The sequence below is a fragment of the Gymnogyps californianus genome, chromosome Z, assembly GCF_018139145.2.
Source record: "Gymnogyps californianus isolate 813 chromosome Z, ASM1813914v2, whole genome shotgun sequence".
Lineage (NCBI taxonomy): Eukaryota > Metazoa > Chordata > Aves > Accipitriformes > Cathartidae > Gymnogyps > Gymnogyps californianus.
The window spans coordinates 28,921,728-28,940,090 of record NC_059500.1 but is presented as its reverse complement, the minus strand read 5'-3'; positions in this window follow the sequence as shown (position 1 = coordinate 28,940,090).

The following is an 18,363-nucleotide window of genomic DNA, read 5'->3' as shown; positions in this document are numbered from 1 at the left end:
AGAGGCTTTGGCAAAAGCCACATGAATGTGACCAACAGACCACAGCATCAAAGCTAAACCCTGAACATCTTGCTTGCAAAAGTAATCCCACTGACAGAGGAGATTGTGCTCACCCAGAAGCAGCACTTCTTCCTTTTATGGAAATCTCTGCAATTCTCAGTTGACATTCAACAAAGCAGGGGAAAGTCTTTCATCTTCATTCACAAGCTGAAATCCTTTCAGACTTGCCACTGTTGAGCTACCATTGCCCCAATAGCCATATGCCATAAAAAATGTATCTTGTTTCCAGAAAGAGAGAACGTCTCATGAACACTCCAGAATAGTTTCCAGCTATTGAGTGGCATATCAAATCCACTCTTACTGAATGAAGTGCTCTGACTTCCTTTGAAAGAACTGTTTTCTTCAGGAACCTCATACCTTCATTCCAACCATGTAACCAATCCCACAGGTATGTCAAACATCTCCCACAAGATCACAGGTATATTTTTTCCTACAGCCAGCAACAAAAGGAACAGAACCAGCAAACACAAAGGATTTCCTCCCCAAACACAGTCAGTCCTCTCTCAGTTCCAGACCTCTGCCTGACATCACACTCTATCTACAGATGGTTATTTCTAGTTCTCAGGCATAAGTGCAAACATTTTTGCAAAGACAACAGCCTCCTTGCTGTTTTTTTGTTTCCTTAGGAGATATCCATGCTATACTATGGCCCTCTCTCCCTACTTTCTAAGCAGCAAATTTATGCTCTATGGCAAGAGGTGGCATGAGGTGAGCCACCTCCAGGTAGCCCTGGAGACTGAAAGCTTTCCCATCTCCCCAGGCTATACTGCACCTTACTGCCTGGAGCTTCTGGCAGTGAATCTGTCATACTGTGTAACCACCACTTGGAGGAGAGGAAATCACGCTGTCAACAGAAAGAAAAAGACGCTGGCTGGCTGGCTGGCTATAAAGTCACGGACATTGGACCTCAGCAGGCAAGCTGTCCTGCTGTTAGGAGACCGAAATTTAAGGGGAAATATTCCTTCCACACCATGCAAAATTTAATTCTTAAATTTGTTGATAGCTCTCATCTGCCTTGAAGGCATTCTGGGGAAGTCACTGCATAGAAGGAAAACAGAAGACCCAGAACTGATCTGTTCACATTTCACTCTTTATCAACTATTTGATTTCTTTACTTTAGAATACACTTTTGCTGTTTGTATTATTCAAATAGATATGACCAATTACTTTTGACAGAGCTATCATTGGAACATCTTCACTTACTGCAGATTTCTTTCCTTGTTTTATATTAGAACCCTCCACCATGTTCTACAATAGAAGGTGTGAAGGCTACAACTCTACAGCAGCAGCTTCCTCAGGCAGAAAAGGAAAATAGGTGAAGTGGGAGGGGAAGTAGTTTCCCATAGTTGTGCTAAAGGCTTGGACTGCAGCATAGACCCTCCCAACCTCATCTGACCTTGCCAGACCACCTGCATCCTCCCACTGGATGACAGAGTGAGCAGAAAGCTTAAGTTCTGATGCTTTACAGGAGTATAACTGAGAAAGCAAACAACGCCTGCTGCAATCAGTGGGAGCTTCTCCATCCACTTCAACGAGCTCTCAGGGAGGGTTAACCCAAAGTGAAGGATCTACTGTGTTCCTTCTGGCACCAGGGAAGAAACCCACACTCTGCTGCCTCCTAAACCCTCAGCTTCTGCACTGTGTGGGGTTAGTATGTTTATAGTTCTGCTGTCTCAGAAATGTCAAGCTCATCAAGATTTCATAAAGCATCGTCACCTGGATGTGGGTGATCACATAGGAAACTCAGCTTCACCCAGCTTCTAGGTAGCTCAGCAGCAGGCACAAAATAGGACTTGGAAGACAACAAGCTTCACACTACTGATATTCACATCTACAATGACATTTGAAGCATGTAATATTGATCCTGTCACCCAAAGGAGGAGTTCAATACGTTAGTGTCTGTGTCAGGGCCTGAAGGGCACCAGTGGGCCTGCCTGATGCTGCCCAGACCCCTGGGGCTCCTCCTACCTGGTCACAGCCCAGGACCCCACACCAGCCCCCAGGGCCATCAGCCCCTGCCCCAGTGACACCACAGCAGGGCCCATCTCCAGCTCCCTGCTCCCCTGCCCTGCCCAGCCATGGGCTCCACCGAGCCAGGCCCCACCATGGGCCCACTTCCCAGCCCAGGCTGGGCCCATCCCTGTCCCCTGGGAGGTGCCTGATGCCTGTGGCTGGAGCTGCCCCCAGTGCCCCCAGCCACCCTACTCCTGGCTCGGGCAGTGGGACAGAGACCTGGCTGCCAGGCCCTGAGCTGCTGGTGGTGTTATTCCCCTCAGGTCCCAGCCTCACAGCCCCAGAGTGCCCTCAGCTCCCACCATGCCCAGACAGTCTGCACAGACAGGCATGATGCCTGCCACCTTGCCAATGCTGTACTGGACTGGGACTCGTGACACCCAAATTCTGCTCTCACTCAGCTCCTGGGCAGCCTGTGACAGGCCCCTGCATCCACACTGGAGAGAAACAGCCTGGCTGCCTGGTCTCCTCACCAAAATGTTCCAAGCTTTCCTATTGGAAAAAGACAGGCATGATTATTACCAGCTCTCTCCTCTGGAGCAACCTGAAACAAACTGCTCTTAATCTGCAACTGTGAGTCACCCCTTTGGATGGTGGTGAGGAGAAGATGGGGGTGATGATGTAATCCCTAACTCTTTCAGGTTCCCCGTCTGCTAAGGAGAAGAAAGCAGACTGTACTGCCAGGCAAAGCTTATGAACCATTTGTCCAGGAAGGTATCATGAGGGCGATGGGCACTGATCTGTGGTTGAGCAGCCAAGAGGGTAGAAGACAGATAGATGAGCACTGGGAGAGCAGACAGACCTAGAGCTCTCCCATGCAGCCCTGGAGATACAAGAACAATCTCTGCCTGCTTAGGGTAAGGCACTCAAGTCTCATCCCACCTCTATTTTCTCACCAGCTTCTTCGGCTGTGGAAAGGACATTAATAAACCAGGGGCTGATTCTTTCCCAAAAATCCTCCCAATGGGCATATCGTCTTCCAGGCACATAGAAGAAAAAAGGTAATTGTAAAAAGACAAGCATTTACCATTTTTGTAGGATGTGTTTCAAACACCCAAGACTCTTGAACACCCCACTTCCACTACTGGCCACTGAAGGTCTGTGTCTGTCAAGTGCATCATGCTATTCCCAGCATGTTTTTCTACATATACTCTTTTGTACTCCTTTGGGTTGAAAAGGCAATCTGTCCAAGGAATTCAGGGAGTTGTTTGAAGAGCTGGAAATACAGTTTTTGCCATTCCCAGTCCAATACCTTAACTAACATCTTTGTCTAGGATCATGATAGTGAAATCAGAGGAAGAGCAAAAGAAATCACTCTTTCCAACAACTTTGATTTCTCTTCCAAAATGATAAACCTGTACTTGCAACAGAATGCTAAGAGTTTACACACTCAATAGATGACCAAAGTCAATAGTTACTTTAATTCTAAAAAGTAATCTGCTATTTAAATGACCCATCTGTTAAATGATCCAAAGCCATTTGTTATTTTTATTAAAAAATAAAATTAAAATAAAATAAAATATGTGACTTTAATTTTTGTTTGGGATTTAATCAACCCTCCCAACTTTGACAAGAGCATTTTAAATAAAGCCTCTTTTTATAAATCAGAGATTTTAATCAAGCTGCCAGCATAATTCTTTTAATGACCAGAGACAGAGTTCTGTCTCATGGCTTCAGAAAAGCTAGACAAAAATCGGTCTAAATTGCTCTTCAAAGCAGCCCTGAAACATCCTCAGAACCTGCAAAGCATCTCTCAGTTAATTTCAGGGAGCTGCCAGGGTAATCTATGTAACGAAAAGGGTAATGAAATTACCAGATCAAAATGCAAGCTACAGGAAAAAAGGGTCCCTGAATGCCATCTTTGTCCCAAGCCATGATCCTTAACATCACTTATCAGGATGGTAATAGGCCATACATTGTAAACCGTTGCCCCTTACCCATGTCTCATTGTTGGGCATGGAAAGCAGAGAGCTCGACAAACCTCCTGAGGGAGACACCATGGGGCTGCAGGGGACACAATGGTACATCATTCTGTACTTCCACCTTGTTTCCCAGGCAAGACATCCCATATCAGAACTTCACTGGCCAGGTGGTCAGCTCTTTCCACACCCTGCCACCAGGCATCACTCTGTTGTGTTGTTTGCTGCTGTCCTCCACATGGGGATCTCCACTCCCACCATTTCTTTCCAGACTTCGGAACACATTATCCTGTGCAGCTTACTTGTTCCCTGCCAAACTGTTCTCTGGTGTTGGCACCACTTCTCTTTCTACCTTACTCTGCTGACTCAGAATCAGTAGAGATTCTGAGATCCAATCAGTGTGATGCCTCCTGCTGAGTGGTTGTTACTGTGCTGTGGGTGTGGTATATGAAAGCCTTGAAATCTTTGCCCTCTCTCTGTTTTGGAGTCCAAGTGGTGGATCTGCATTGAAGACTTGGAAGACATTTTACTGTGGTACATTCACAATGCTCTTAACCTTTCGCAAACTTTCTAAGCGCTGGTATCAGCGTAGTTTTATTCCCATTCCTATTCTCTTGGATTGCTATCACTTTTACTACAACAAGCCTGAGGAATCCAAATGATTCCCCTCTCCCTTTGCATATTGGGAAAGCTTCTGGTAATTTATTTTGTAAGTGAGCTCAGTGGGCCAAAGAAGATTGTGTGAACCTCTCACTACATGGGTCACCTGCAGGGCCTGAGTTTTCTGCATAGTTCTAGAGGGTTTAACCCTGTTGTTTCTGGTTGTTGCTGCTCATTTGCTAATATTACACTTCCACAACCATATTGAACCACAGCGTTCTCTTTACCACAGCAACTCAGCATCCCAGTGGAGTTCCAAAACCTGGGAGGTCTAGGTACATATTAGAACATTGGATAGTAGTTACATGGTTTTGCCAAAAAGCCATGCTTCTGTGTGCTACCTGCTGGTACACAGTTACCTAAATATTGTACAGTGTACAGTGCACAGTGCCAATAGTATAGCATATAATGCCAATCTTCAGGCACCTTGGGTGTCTTTAAGTCACCCACAAGGGCCCAGGAGACATGACAAAGGACTAAGGGAGACACCTGCCTTTCTAGATTTTGGAGGACAAGTGGGATACACAAGCCTCTCTAAAGCAGCACTAGATGCCTGTTTTGAGGGGACAGAATCCCATCCACACAGATCCAAAGCCCTGTTTGTTCACTGGCAAGTAGAGATGTGACTCAAGTCCCGACCTTGTGTGCTAGAATCTCAGTTATCCAAGAATGCTCTGCTGTGGCCTCTTCTCATCCCCTGGGCAAGACGAAATCCTGTCCTGTCTCCTTTCCATCACTAATCCATGAGGACCCCCATGTCCGTTACTCCTGAAAAGACATTCCTGGTATCCCTGCTGTCTCTTTGCACCCACTTTGGTGTCTATAATAGCAGCTGCAGCAGCTCCCAATTACAGAACATTCTCTGCTGCACCTCATGATCATGCCTTTTTGGTGCTTGGTTTCTTCAAGTTGTATTCAAATACTGTCATACTTTATGTCACTTGACTTCCCTCATTTTTTCTGATAGAATTTCAATCTTTTTAATTCCCAGCATTTTAATCTCATTGTCAAGCTAAACGTCCCTTTTGGCCACACTGGTTACAGGGATCTCAAATAATTCCTGTCTTTTCTGCTCTTCTGCATCTCTCGTGCACCTTTGTTCAGAAGAACCTAAGAAAGGCTATGCTAGACCACATTGACAATTCCACTGTCCCTGTGTCCTGTCCTTCATAGTAGCCAAAAGCAGGTGACTAGGTAAGAATAGAAGAATAGATCAAGCCCTATAGTTTACTGCCCTCCGGTACTTCCCCGGTTTGCAACAGTTTATGGGCCAAGTAAATCATAAACTACAGCTGATAACTATCTATTTAATAACCCTCTAAGGATTTGTCTTCCTTGACTTGCCCAATATCATTCTTGAAACCACATAAATTTCCAGCATCCTCAACATCCTACAGCATGGAGTTCCACACCTAACTGCAAATTAAATGAAGAACCATCTGCTTCATTTGTATTAAAGCAACTAGCAACTAGTTTCATATCATTACCCTGGGTTCTGCACTAGAAAAGGCAGTGAGCAGTCAACTCATGTTCATCTTCTGTGGCATGAAATTATTTATTATCTTCCCCTAATCCCATCTAGTATTTCAAGAAAATAATAATGCAATTTTCATTTTGCTTGGATCATATCACCTTCTCTGGTTTTACTATTTTTTTCCACTTCTTGGCATAAGCTGTGAGGTACACATGAAGCAGAATGCACAGAATCAAAGCAAAAAGGGAAAACTAATACCATGGAATGTTGTCAACAACCTAAACCATGCTAACACATAAATATGGTCTTCAGCATGAAATGGTGCATGTGCAAAGAGGGGCAGAAAATGTTAGGAATTTCCTTTCCACACAACTGCTCCAGGCTGTGGGTGGACAGTCACATCCTCTGGAATCTCAGTCCCCTGTGATCAATACCACATGATATTGATGTATCAAAACTGGGGCCAGCCCCCACCTACTGCTGGAAATGGGCATGCCTGAAGCATGTTTGTGCCTACATCCCTAAGTATCTTATGAGGCTATGAAGCACTAGTAAAGATAAGTTCTTTGGCAAACTGCAAGTTAGAACACTTGTTCAGCTCTGTAGTCAGAAACACTTCATTTTGACCTATTTTTTTCTACTGGTTTTGGTGAAAGTTTTGCAATAAGTTCAATTTAGCAGCAGCCCCCTTTTCTGTACAGTCACTGACTGCAAGACCAAGCAGACATTACATGTTGCTGTTCTGATTTGGTGCCTTTGGTGTCATGGCTAAGAATTGCATGAGATATTAAGAGATAAGGAAAATGTCTTAGATTCCCAACTAAGTCCTTTCACAAAGGACAATCCAAAGTGTATGTGATCAGTTCATAATGAAGAATAGCTAGCCTTGAGCTATCCCACAGGCAGCAGGCTGATTTCATCATTTTCCTAGATCACAGGGTCACATTCTGCCCTCAGACATATATGATCATCCTCTCTGAAATTGCCAGGAATGTGATTTATAAATTTAAAAAAGCACAGTTAGCAGCATGGTTAGCAATTCAGTCAAGTGCTTAAGAAGGGGGTGTACTGCAGTAGACAGAAGTTCTTTGCTATGTTCTAGATCCCCAGTGAGCTGCTGTTCTAGAAGTGTCCCTGTGTGCCAATGTGCAGAATGTATGGGCCATAACCAGCATGTTTTACAGTACCTGGTAGTATGGTGAGCTTTTTCTGGCTACTGGTGTATCTAAAGGATGCGCGTGCTCCAGTTCAGTAGGTCTGCTCTCCTTCTTCTGAATCACTGTGAGGCCATAGGAAGTTAAGAGATGCTCCTATTACTTCCAAATCAGCTGTTGCAAAGCCAGAATTGAATTCAGAATTCTGAATGCACTCTATCTCCTCACATGCTGGCATAGAGTACTGCAGGAAATCAGAGAGCTGATTAGCAGCAGTGGCAAGAGACAGAAAACACTGCCCTTTTCAGACAGAAAGAGAAGGGGGCAAGAAATGATTGATAGGCAGTGGGGAGACTGCAAGGTGGTGGAGAGTACCCCAGTTTTTCTTCATTCTTACCACCTTCACTAGGTAGTTCAACCCTAGACTTTTGGGGGAAGGAGGAATGAATATAGACCAGGCACGGGCTTGCTCCAGTGAGCATCCTGGGCTATTTCTGACCTTCAGAGAATCTGCAAAGCTGGTTCAAATGATCCTTCCTGCTGCTGTACTCAAATCCTCCTGGGCATTGGTACATACGGAATAGCTGCTCTTTTTTCAGGTTGCTTTCCTTCTCTTGATTTTGCCTTATACCCAGTAGAGGAATACAGGGGAACAGTATTTAAAGGCCTTCAGCATTTGTGTGGACACACAAATGCAGTGCTTACTATGAACATACACTGGAAGCAGATTCCAGTGGGCATGGCTGTAAATAGGAGACATGGTGTTAGCCATATGTACACAAAGGCCCCACTGAAGGGGAAAATACAGTAGTAAACATAAATATGCCTTGAAAGGTGCAAAACTACTAAGAATGCCTTCAGAGGACTGTAAGGTATGTATTTGCAATGCCTTCAGGAGACCTCAGGAAGTTCTACCAGATCTACAATTGACTGCAACTCATGACCAACAGGCCAATAACCCTAAGAACCACCCAGAAGCTTTTGAGCCTGGGAAGCTCAGGGTTCTTACTGGCCTTTGCCTCTCTGAGGAACTTCAGGCTTTTTCCCACCTTAACTCAAATGTCATAAGCTGTAGTGAGTTCAGATGTCTTTAAAAGGGCTCTGACAGAAACTTATAATGAAGGTGAAGCACATACCTATCTTCTGTCAAATATTTTTCTCCGGTTGTAACCCGTGCCCCCTACTCCTAACCCCTGGTTTTATGACTTGCATGACTAGCGCCATCTGGTGAAGCAATTGGCCATTAGTTGTAAACGAGCTGGTCACATACCCACTCCTCCTTTAAAAGCGTCCTGGGTGCTGGACCAGTCAGGGTGGCACACGTAGAGGAAAAGGGAAGCATAACATCATGTGCGCACTGCTTATAAAAATGCACAGCTGCAAGTCCCAGGTGGGAATAGGACCGGAGCTGCTGCTGGACAGCAGGCCTGTGATCTCCCAGTAGTCAGGGACACCTCCACCACAGGCTACTTCCTGCAAGGACTGAGTGACTTCTTCTATGTGTACTTTGAGCTCAAGTTATGATTGACGTGTTAAAACAACCCAATCTGCAGAGGGTCCAGGTAAAATAAAGTTCTGATTGTAACAACAACTTTGTTGCATCATCATTCTACCAAGGATCCCTAAAGAATCTGTCTGTCCCCATAGTGTTTGCTGACACTGGTATGACAGGAAAGCATTGAGAACCAGTGAGGAGAAAACTCCTAATTCATCTGTGTTGTTTTCCAGGGTGCTAGGAGAGCAAATGGGTTTCTGTCTGCCACACCACGAACAATACCAGTGAAACAAAAAAATGAAAGTTGTTGAGAAATCCTCTGAAGTAGGGAGAAGGCATGAGGCATGGAAAGTAAAGCACCTTCAGTTCCCCAACAATTTGCCTCAAGAGGGCTTGTTTAGCATGGGAGCAGCCAGAATACTTAAACAGATTTCCTACACTCCAGGAAAATTGAATTTTTCCTACATGTGCACTGGGTCTCATGAGGAAATTGAAAGGCTGTGGCGGTCACCTTCTGAACTATTTTGAAGTCATGTATAGGATTTAAGTTCCAACTCCCACTAAGGTCCCAGACTAGTAATTTTAATACACTGCTTAGGAGATTGCTTAAATGACATTTCCAACCAAAAGATACTGTTAACATCCTCATTACAATGATGTTCTTCAAGCTATTAATAGTTACCAAAGAGGCAGTGCATGTAGTTATGGAAAACCATTCAAAGCTGAGAAAATACTGTCATTTTTATTCAGTGTCAAAATTAATAGGAATTGTAAAATTAGACTTGTGCATAATTCAGGTTATTCCTAGTATAACTTGGACATTTTTAGCCATCTGTAAAAAGAGAGGGCTGCAGTTTGGTTGGAAAACTTTCTTCTTCTTTTTTTTTTTTTCCCACTTTATATATTTGCAGTGTATGTGAACGTGCTTTACTGAAACAGAGATAAAACCTACTTTTACTATAAGCAAGTACCACATGTCCATGAACCCCCCAGGCTCATGACAAAATACAAAAGTACAAAATCACTATTTGTCTTAGGCTTGATTTCACTCTAGAAAATGCCTACTTATGGCCATAAAGGAGAGAGCAAGAAGAGAAGGATTTTTCAGTGAGCAACCTGAGAGCCTCAGCTGGAGATAAATCTGCCCAGACCTTCCCAGAAAGAAGAGGTTTAATATTAAGTGGGAAAGGAAGGACAAGCAAGGGTACCCAGAGACAGGAGCTTGGAGAGGCTGAAAGAAGCCCAGGGAATGGTATTCGTAATCGTGAATCAACATCGATCATGGTGTAATGCTCAGCAGCTCAAGAGGTGTTTCACAGGCTGCTCCCAGTAACTTTTGGGAGTGATGGGGGATGAAGATCTACACAAGCTAAGTGTTTTGATCATTGTAGCACTCCTGTGTTTGTGAGTTAGCATTTAGGGTCTTCTACTGACCTGGGGGCCGCCAAACTCATTCAGAAATTTAGCTGACTTCTTTTGTTTCTCAGATCTGTAGAAACAAGTTCAGATACGTAGAAAGAAAAATGCTCATTCCTGATTCAGGCTTGCAAAGCAAGGGTGATGATTTGAGCTAGCAGGTATACTGAGGAAGCCACATGAGACTGGTAGCTGCTAAAAAAGTAGTCCTTCCCCAGCACTCAGATTAATTCTGTGCTGGGGTTTGGTGTGAAGCTGCCAAAGTGCTCACAAAATCTGGCATCTTTACAGACTGCATAACTGATGGTCAGCACCAGTTTATTCACCATTCCTCCCAGGACCAAGCAATTACTCTTCCTTTAAAGAAGGGAATTCCCTAAAGTGCATAGCTTCCTAGTGGTTTCCACACTGTCAGAAGCTTGTGTTAAGAAGTAGAAGTTGAGCCACTCTTTCTTCCCTATGGCAATTTCTTGTTTTCATCTTCTCAGCAAGCTTCAGCCCACTAAAACAGACACCTAAGGGTGTGTAGAAGAGGCAGAGGCCCTGATTCCTTAAGATAAGGACTTAGCTATCTGTCTGTCTCAACTTATTTCAGCCATGGGCAAATCCAAAATACAAAATTTCTTCAGGTTTCTTGAAGATAAGTAGCTTGATAGGGGGTTGCAAATTAGAGTCCCTGTTGCCATAAAACCAGAGGTGTAATTCTAACAATTATTGTTGTTCTGTGAGCCAGCCCATCAGCCTGTATGGGTTTGCCAGCCAGCCAGAGACATCAACAGGAGCTGCCACTATCCATGCTGGACAGAAAAGCTCATTCTTGCTTCTCAGTAAAAACACTAAAACACACTGGCACAGAAGGTTAGATGTCTCTCATGTTAGAGTCCGAGCAGGAAAACAAAGATGTGCAGCCAGCTGGAAAATGAGAATCAGGACCCTGAATGCACCAATAGGCTCTGCAATCTCTTGCTCTCCAAGGGTTTGGCTGCCTGTGTACAAGTCCAGCTCTGACATGGTACAGCCTTATAACCTGGCACTGCTGGGAAAAAGCTGGATAAAAAGGGCTGTGAAAAGCCTCATCTGGGACTTCCACCCATACAGCCTTCACCCCTTGGCTTGGGAGCTGCATTGATCCTTTCCTGAGCTACTCTGCTTGTGCCTGACCCTGACCATGTACTGGGCTTGACTTGAGACCTCCCTCATCACTGTGGATTTGTCTGGCTAACACTGGATTCTTGTCTGACTCTGGCTACTGCTCTCCTCCTTCAGGTGCTGTGTGACGGCACCCTGTCAGGGAGATCAGTATCCCTGCCTGTGCTGTGCTCACTCTTAGCTCCTGAATTCGCTTCCCTTGTAAAGCAGCCCCCCTCTTGGTGCTCTTTGGACAGCAAGAGAGAAAGAAGCATCCTGAAAAATTCACCTTTTCACCTGATTTATAGTTTCATTTTGCCAATGAATTTTAGTGACTTGTGAAAGCTGGAAATGTGTCTCACACCCTCCTGACTTCAGTCTTCCTGGTTTTCACATTTCCCTGAAGCACACTAGTCTTTTTGTCTTTACACTGTAGAAAATTTATTCACTTCAGAAAACCTTAACATACATAGGAATACAGAATACAATGGGGAAAAAATACTGCTTTCATGATGCTTACAGCTGAAATTGCAATTTGGGTGTTAGTGGAATTCATTGCTGAAGGAAGCTGTGAGTGGAAAAAGTTGGCATATATTTAAAGGAAGAATGGATAGGTATTTGCATGAGACTTTACTAAATAGAAAAACCACATCATGTTCATGGAGATTCCTGAGCTAAAAGTAGCAGGAAGCTGGGGAATCCTCAAGGGAAGTATCAGATGATAGATACACGTGCCCTGTTCTTATCCTTCTCTCAGCATGTGCTTTGTACATGATTAGAGGCAGGCTGCTCAGCTAGGGGGTCCTTTATCTGAGGTAGCACTGATATACTGATGTTCCTATATTGTTATGCTTAGATTTGCAATGGAGAAATTGAATTGGTCTTCAGAGAGTAGACACATCTAGCAAAACTACATCGGTTACAGTCAAAAAAAGAACAAAACATTTTTTGTGCCAAACCAGTATTCCAGTGGAAAAATTCTGACCATTTCTAACAGCTTGAAGACATGCATCAGCAGATGGCAATGACAGCTTAGCAACTGTGATCAAAGTGCTTGTCTTTCAGCTTCCCTATGAGGATGACAAAGTATGTAAATAAGACCAAGGTACTAGTCATGGTTAAATTACATAAATTGTTATGGGAATACCCAATTGTCCCTCCTGGGAAGGGAGTAATTCCTGTTACACTGAAAAACCTGTAAAATCATAACGACAGACTAGAAGGCAGGATATCTGTCTGTCACCAGTTCTCCCTCATCACTGGCAAACTTAATAGGCCATTGCAGGCCTGATATAGGACTGAGGCTCCTAAATCACTGCTTCCTGCTGTCTGTGCATCTAATAAACACCTGGACTTAAAAGCAATATGCAGCTTCAAAGGAATAAGAATCCAGTCCTCAACTGTCAGGTAATATCCCATTTCTACAACTGAGCTTCATTTCTAAAGTATCCCACTCACAACAGCTTGTGGAGCAACACGGTGATCACATAGTTATTTGGGATGTTCCCATGTGGGTTCATCATGCCTCTCCTTAGCAGCAGACAGAGCATTATGGCAGGTCACCCACTAGGAATTCCCGAGTGGGTGCGGATCCTGGACAAGATACCAGCTCCCAGCTGAGTGACTAAACATAGCAGAGAGCCTGCAGAGCATTCACTGCAGCCTTCCAATGGCGCAGCCCTGAGAATGATCAGCATATGGAAAGCCAGTGTTTTCCTCTGCCTCCTTTTTGTCAGTGACCCAATTGCCTTCTTCACTCACTTGAAATGCTAGCAGAATGGGGCCTGAATATTCTGTCTGGGAAGGCAATGACCATGTGCAGGGAGGAAGTACAGGCCGGAGACAATCATAAATCCAGCTTCCCCAGAAACGATAGGTGATTGCAGTGCAGGTATAACATTACTAGCAGCTCAGCTCATCCCTTATCCCTTGCCACTTGCCCCAGAAATATATGGAGTGTGCCTCAGAGCCCCACTTCTTATAATTAAAATACCTGGTGCTGGCATTTCTCAAGATCTGCTGGGTCTAACTGTCCAAGGGGGGAGAGACAGGTTTAATGGGTCATTTTCTGTTTGAGCTCACTGTGATGGAGGAGCACAAGGGTTCCTCCTCAACACTGAGCCCGGCTCTGTCCCGTTATGCAACATTCCTATTTCTGGCTCTGCTTCAAGGTCACTTGAAAGTCAAGCTGGGAAACAGATCCCATGATGGCATCTCCTTTGCCTACCCACTCTCCCTTATCCCCATCCCCAAAATCTGTTCTGCTTTGCTGACTCCAGACAGTATTAGAAAGAACACAGCACCCAGCCTAGCTTTGGCTGGCAGTGTGATTCCAATTGCAGTGAAACGCCATGAGGCTTAGTCCCCTGGAGGAAGCAGGCACAAAGCAAGATTAAATGATACGAGGCAGGTAGCAAGACTACAAAGCAGAATTTAAAGGTCTAGGAGTTTAATACCTGTTACTCTGTAGAATTCCCAGCAGGGACTCTGTCTGCTATGATAACAGCATAAACATCCTCAAAAAACGAGTACGGGAGTAAATGAAATCACAGTAGCAACTTCTGTGTCTCTGAGAGAAAAAGAAGAAAATTGTCCTCAGTATTCTCAAACTGCAGGACTAATAACTAACTCTTGCTGCTTATTGCATAAGACTGTATAGAGATCCTCTCTCTGCTGCAGACTCAGGCATGACACTCACTGTGTCATGGGGAACAGCTTTCTAATGGATGGCTTTTGTTTAGTTACTATGCAGATTTATTTGCACATAGCGGACAAAGGAGCAGAGAAGCAATTTCCATACAAAAACCAGTTGTACTCACTTGCACTCAGCTAGCTGAATGACTTCACTTTCCAAACTTATCTTTTCAGAAAGCAGCACATGTGTATGTGTGTGTGCATGTTTGTGTGTGTGCACATGTCTATACACACATTGCATATATGTATAGTAAGCTGTTCAGCTAATAGAAAGTTTCCTGACAGGCTGGGATGTTATCTCTGTCATAGCACCCACCCACACACAGCACAGCCCAGCACAGGGCATTGCTGCAGGTTCCCATACAGCAGCTACTCCAGCTAGCGTACAGGCAGCTCAAGCCTTAAGTACAAGGCCCAATAGGGCAGACATGGCCTGTTCAAGATCACTAACTCCTCAAATACAATGCCTTCTGCAGGGTTCCCAGTACACCATCCAACCCCTGAGATCAGCTCTCCAGGTTCACCTGACTGTCTTCTGACTCTTATGCACTTTCCTACTCCCAGTCCATGACTGATGGTGCCACAATTAAATTGCAACATTCCATTCATGTTCTTTGCTCTAATCAAGCCTACCTGCCCGATATCAAATACAGTCACATTGCTGTTTCTCGTGCTTATTAGGCGTATCATTATTAGTTTCCATAGAGACATAAAGCTTATTTATTTGTTCTGCTTTAAAACTCCTGAAAGCATCTTGATTTCTAATCTCAGATGAAGGAAAACCCATTTTCCAGGGTTCTTATCTCTTGATAGGATATTAGAGTCCAAGGTATTCTTGGTGATCTTTCTCTCTCTCTTTCTTTCTTTCTTTCTTTCTTTCTCTTTCTTTCTTTCTTTCTTTCTTTCTTTCTTTTTCTTTCCTTCTTTCCTTCTTTCCTTCTTTCCTTCTTTCCTTCTTTTTCTTTCTTTCTTCCTTCCTTCCTTTCTTTTTCTCTCTTTCTCTCTTTCTCTCTTTCTTTCTCTCTCTTTCTTTCTCTCTCTCTTTCTCTCTCTCTCTTTCCTTCTTTCTTTCTGTTTTCTTTCCTTTCTTTCCTTCTTTCTTTCCTTCTTTCTTTCCTTCTTTCTTTCCTTCTTTCTTTCTTTTCCTTCCTTCCTTCCTTCCTTCCTTCCTTCCTTCCTTCCTCTCTCTCCCCCCCCCCCCCCATGCTCATCATTTTGGCAGGCCTTTAATGATTGGCAAAAGTCAGACACGTAACCTCCCTGTTGATAGCCTTATTCCACACACTGAAGAGCCTTCTGAGTCTTTCCAGCTGAGAGTAAAAACTTTCACATTGCGTATTGTCAATTAATCAGTATTTTATACCCACTTCAGACAAGTGTGAGCAACAGTATAACACAGAACATCATAGACATAAATGCAACTATCTCAAGAGGGTTTGGGGTCATACTAAAGGGAAGACTCAAGGTCTTAATATTGCCATATAAGATTTAGAAAGTCCTCAGTTTTATTCAGCAGAATCATGAAAATAGATCTCAGAACTTTGTGTTTTCTGCTTAAACAGAATGTTTGTCTTCTGGTCAGATCTGCAATGGCCTGCCACTGCTCTTGATGGGTTTCCACTATGCTAATTTCTTCAGTGGAAACTTTCTATCAGAGCCTCATCTGGGCTGAGGCCTTAAAAACCTGTGTCATCTTGTAGACTCTCACTTAGGAAGACAGCAGTCTAAACAGTCCCTTCAGATGGAATACTCTTTCCTCCCTTGTTCACCAAACAACCCACAGTGAAGTTGAACCAAACAGACAACTTCTCTTGAGAGCCAGAAGGAGCAGACATTACTGCCAAAAGCATAAGGCTAAAGCGTCCTTCCAAAAGGGGCTTTCTTGCTCTCTCTGAAGCAGCCTCTTTAACTAGAGATGTATGCTTACTGTCACAGTTTGGGTGATGGAGTGTTTCAGGGAGGCTGTCAGGGCAGCAGCCTGGGAAGAGTGACTGCACAAGTGCACAAACACTTGTGTTATTCTGCTGTACCTCATTCTGGGCTAGGCATAAATACCCAACAGCTTCATCAACTCCAAATGGCCTTTAAAAACTCTGTTTAAGGTGCTATCCTGGTGTTGCAACATTGCCTTTTCCTTCCTGCAGGACCCAGGAATCCAGTTGGAAAGGGACAAGATGGATACTTCAGCAATATAAATCCATGGTTATAACCAAGCTCTATGCTAGCTGTCCGTATGCTTCACTAGGGGTGCAGAGAGTTTTCAGTCCTTTATTCACTCTCCAGTTAGGAGATGCATCACCCATACTGTGTTCTGGATACAGCACCTCATTGAAGGAGTGGAAGAAGATCAGAAACCTATCAGGAGCAGATAAGGAGGAAGATCTTGACATACTGTGCTGAAAGCAGGGCTGGAGCTAACTATCAGTAGGATGTATCCATGTCCTTCCAACACCAGGGTCAAGAAAGCGGACCCATATTGATGAAGTTTGCCACTGACTTAACCTGCCCTCAGACTTTTCCCTCTGTTACCCCTTCACTATGTGCTACAACACACATTGTCATATGGCAATGGCCCTTGCAGCATTGTAAGGCAATGACACTTGGGAGCATCTTTCTACCCGGCACTTTCTCCAAGCTTCTTTCTCTACTAGGAGCTGGGCATCTGAACAGGAGATAAACTCCTAAATACAGAGGCCTCAGTATTTATAGGCCTATTTCTTACTGGCCTTGTTCTCTCTTAAAAAAACAGTAGCCTAGAGAAATATGTGCTTTACTAAACAGGGGCAGAAACAATACAACTCAAGATCCTGGCTCCAGCCACAAAGGGATTGTCTTTGCAAAATAAGGATTCTGAAGTACCTGTAAGTGGCCTTGACTACAGCATTGCAAGGAGCTGTTTCCGTAAGGCCTTATCCCCTGATATTATGTGAGACCCTCATCTTTCTTAGATAAAGGTATTTTCTGGTGCTCATGGTTGAGATGGAAAGCCAGGAGAAACACAAGCCCTAAATGCTTCAGAGTGACAAAAAAACTCAGAACAAATCCTGTGTGCTGAAACTGCACCCTGATAGAGTTTTATTAGGCATGAGGAAATGTTTTCTAATGGCCGCAACAGTGAGATCCAAACAGTGCCCGCCTGGGAAAGGAGGATCCCCATTACAGGAGGTAGAAAGAGAACATTACACAAGCAACTGTCAGGAATGCTTTAGAAAGAATCAATTCTGCCTTGAACAGCTACAGGCTAGATCAGCTCTTGTCTAACCTTATAGACTAAATATCAACCATCCCATCCACGTGCCCTGAGTCATGACTTTTGACACCACAGGGCAGACAACAATGCAGTTGCCCTGGGGTTTTAACAGGGTTATAGGAGCTGTTTTCTCTCTGGGATGGTTGTCTTATGAGATCTTAGTAGCTGTCAGCCTTTCCTGTGTACAGACACGCACAAGCTAAGTGCTTTCACAGCAGACCAGCCTAGACAATAATGCTCTGACACAGCCTCCTCTTGTGGCAATATGGCACTACAGCTGTCTGATTTGCACTGCCAGCATCCAGCCAGACCCTCTCAGGCTTCCCCCCACAGTGCTTCCCTTACCTCTGGGACCTCCAGTATGGACCTCGGGAGCAAAGCACACAGCTGTGACATCTCCACTGTCAACCCTGTACCCTGTCTCTTATCATCCCATGCCTGTAGTCCTCTACACAACATCCTCTGTCTCCACTTCTCAAGGCCCCTGCTGTCATACCAAACCTGTATTTCTCTACACTACATCATTATGTTAGAGTGATAAAACCATACAAAGCTAAGCAAAAGTAAAACAAATTAGCACCCAGTCAATCAGAAAAATTGCTGTTACAGATAAATCAGGTGAAAAAAGCTGCAGGCACATCTTGTTAAGTTCAGGTAAAGCAAGCCTGGTAGTAACTTACTACCAAAGGTTACAAAGGTTATGGCCTGTTACTAGCAATGGCAATACTGTATTATAGGGCTACACAGTAACAGAGTACAACATAATACCCCAATACACCTCTTGATCAGAAGGTCATCTGGCCCAGGGTCTCATCTCATATTATGGCCAGAAGTGGACATCTGCAGGACAGTTCAAAAAGAGGGGAAACAAGGAGCAATCCTTCCTCAGAATATTCTTCCAGCCTCCGGAAAATGTGTATGTCAGGGCTTCCAGCAAAGTTCAGTAAAATGTATATGTCCTGAGGCTACTGGCATGAACATGAAGTTTTCAGTTTCAATGGAGGGAAGAAGAAAGCAAAGGATCAGTCTTAAATTTGGTACTTACTTACTTTCCTTTCAGGGGGGAAATAATAGGGGCTGTGTGTCACTTTCCTGTGTCA